Below are 3,835 nucleotides of genomic sequence, written 5' to 3'. Positions count from 1 at the left end.
CAAAACTTGTTTTATCATTCCATACGGTTAATTTATTTTATCTTCTAGTTGTTATACTCCCTCCGTTTCAATATATAAGATGTTGGGCTCTCTTTTTTGTTTCAAAATATAAGATGTTTTGTAACTTTCCATGCAAATTTTAATATAAATTTAATCATCTCTAATCATTATTTATGCAATATTCTTTATGATTAGTTGGATCTTTTTTAATTTAAATATATATGATATTTTTTAAAAGAAAAATAAACTATCTTAATATGTGTGGTTGTGCATTACCTTAAACATCCTATATATTGAAACGGAGGGAGTATGATACTAGGAAAAGTATTTTAGAAGAAAAAAAATTAAATTTAAAATTTAAAATTATGCATTATAAGATCATTTGAATATAATAGAATGGTTTGAATACATAAACATTATACATAAACTGTTACTGAAGACACAAATATCAAAATGAAAACTTATAAAAAAATATTATCTAGAATTATCACAACTTTGCAAAAAAATATTGTTTAAAGTATTATAAGATATTTTTTGAAAAATTATGGTAAAGAGCCATAATTAAAAAAAAAATCATTATGACAAAGTGATCCTAACCGAGAATATTGAATTAATGGTTTGTAATGAATAAATATAATTTTCTATTAAGTAATTATAATTAAAAATATATTTAATAATGAGTAAAACTGTATCAACAAAAAACTAAAATTAAAATACACAACTTTTTAAAACAAAATAAAGTAAATTTTAAATATTAACGAAAAGTTACGATAGATAGACGCAACTGTAATTCTATATTAATTTTTATTAAATTTCTATATTGCTACAATCATTTCTAAAATTTTAGTTAGATTATAGAATAACGTTGAATATTAGATATTAATATTCAAATTATTTAGATTCAACATAAAACATAAAATTTGTTTCAAGGAAAAATGCTTTGTTAGGTTTTTTTTTCAGCAAAAAATGAATTATATTATACAACTGATCTGATAGCCAATCAGGTGGTGAGAAACATGCTGAATAGAAAATACAAAAATTACAACCAGATTTTGCTAAACAGTGAGCAGAGTTATTACAATCCCTAGTCCTGAATTTGGATGACCAAGTCTTTATATCTTGAACTATGTTGTCTATCGATACATCAACAATTTGATAATTTAAAGCTTTGGTTAGTATCTCATTGTCGCCTTCAAACATAACATTAGTTAATCCCCTGATCCAACTTTGTTGTATTAGTGCTAGTAAACCCTTTGCTTCTGCTTGTAAAGGTGACGCTGCATAGCCTAAAGCTGATCCCCCCATCCTTGAGAAAAATCATTTTGATCTCGTAGTATCCATCCACATTTAGTTTGATTTGTGTTATGGTCAAAGGCTGCATCGTAGTTGCATTTTACGAAAGGCTCTGTAGGCTTAGTCCATGTTGTTCTTCTCTGCATATGTTCATGGTTGGCTCTGTGTTGATTTTTGTTGTGAAGATGATTCCATTCTCGTATATTTGACCGGGCGCGGAGGAGAATAGTGTTTGGTTTATCCTGTTTTCCTTCAAAAATAAATGAATTTCGACTTTTTCAAATGTGCCATAGTAACCAGAATGGGAGAAGAGACATGTTAGATGAAACACCTATAAGAACTAAAAGTTGTGATGAAAAAATATGAATAAAATATAGTGAAAAGACACAATTCTACAATGAACAAATACAACTTTTGAGTCTAAAAAAAACAAAAAAAAACATTTTTTTTACAAAAAAGTATTTTGAAAAATCGCAACTATTGCCGCATTTATTCCGATTTTTATTATTATTTTAAAACATTTTTTAAAAAAATTAACGAAAGTTACGATAAATATATGCAAATGTAAATTCTATATTAAATTGTATTAAATTTCTCCATTACTATAATCATTACTAAAATTTTAGTTAGATTATAGAATAATATTGAATATTAGATATTAATATTCAATTATTTAGATTCAACATAAAATGAAAATTTTGTTTCACCGAACTTGTTACTTATTGATGAAGAGACATATATAAAGAGAAATTAAAAGACATGACTATTAAAATAGACACACCTATTATAACGGAAAGTTGTGATGAAAAAATATAAATAAAATATAGTAAAAATACACAACTCTACAATGAGCAAATACAACCGTTTAATTTTAAAAAACAAATAAAAACAAAAGTTTTACGAAAAGGTACTACAAAAAATCGTAAGTTTTGTGTCTGCACTTGATTTATACCTAATAACTCATATAAACTGTTTTTAAATAGAAGACAGCTTTATTACCATATTGAAAAGTCAAATTCAAAAACACGCTATATAATCCATCTAACTCTTGGAAAAAAAACTCTATGTATTTTCATTAAATTTTTATATTTAAAATTAACTAAAAGTTGTAAATTAGATTCATCATTCTAAAAATATTTTGTTAAACCAAGAATTGAAGGAATTTCTTTATTTTTAAAAGAACAAATGCTAGAGAATAATTTAGAAAACTGTAAAAACCATTGGAATTGAAATTTTATATTATTTTGAGTCATGTTAGAAAAATGAAAATAGTTGATACAGACAAATATATATACATATATACTAGATAAGGGGCCGCACGATGTGCGGGTTTAAAAATTGTTGAAGAAAATCCTAAACCTTAAACAATTTTTTGAAAATATATAAATAAATTTTATCTCCTAAAGTAAATATATAAATAATTTAAGTTAGAGAATATTTGTATCTACCTTCATACATTTATTTACATTTATATATATTTAATATATTATAAAAATTATTACAATAATCTAAAGCTAAATTATATCCCACAAAAACTTTTGCCAAATACTCATCATTACAAATTTTATTATTGTCAAATTTCAAAAACGTTTCACACCTTATTCACAAAATATTTTACATGCAACAAATTCATCAAAGCAACATCTAATAAGTAACCACGTACAATTTTACTCTATATTTTACCATTAAAAATATGTTTTTACACCCAAAATTATTTTATTGTTAAAGTATACTCTTTATCACCACCTATAGAATGTCTTCTAAACAAATTAAACAAATTTTATGTTGCTTTACATTCATTTTGGCATAATTATAGTTCTTATAATTACTAAAGTTGTTTTGTGACATAATTTCTTTAACCATGAAGTTTTTTTTACTCTAAAGATATTTTGGATGAACAACTGGTGAAAATTATCTATTCGATTACAATGATTTTATGACTAACCCAATAAAAGTTGAGAAATTGAAAGAAAGTTAATATAATATAATAAAAATAAAAATTTGAAAATTATAATCAGGATGGTATATAAGTCTTAGATAATTCAGATATACAAAATAGAAACTTTATATACAATCCAAAACATGACATATGTCATAATCACGTTAAGGATCAACGACCTATTTACTCTTCAGAAGTATCCAATTGTACCAAAACAACTTAAAGCTATGACCTCGTCTCAAATATTCTCGAATCATAAATTCTCAACTTATTTTTACCCAAATCAAAAGTTCTCATATATTTCTCCATATACCTGGTTTAAACGGTTTACGAACCTAATCTGATAGAAAACCATATAAATTCGGTTTGAAACCAATTTTAAAATGGTATACCATTCCAACTTTCCAAATTTGAAACTGCTTATCAATTACTCGATCAAACACCTTATGTGCATTTTTCTTGTTCTTAACACATTCAAAACCAGATTGTGGATATTCCCGATTTCTCCACACAGTTTCAGTTGGCCATTCCCCCAAAACAGTCAATGGTTCATTGCAAAATTTAAGGCTAGGTTCCAATTCTGAATTCGATACCTTAGGTTGT

Source organism: Camelina sativa, chromosome 11, assembly GCF_000633955.1.
Source record: "Camelina sativa cultivar DH55 chromosome 11, Cs, whole genome shotgun sequence".
Classification (NCBI taxonomy): domain Eukaryota; kingdom Viridiplantae; phylum Streptophyta; class Magnoliopsida; order Brassicales; family Brassicaceae; genus Camelina; species Camelina sativa.
Note: the sequence above shows the minus strand (reverse complement) of the source record.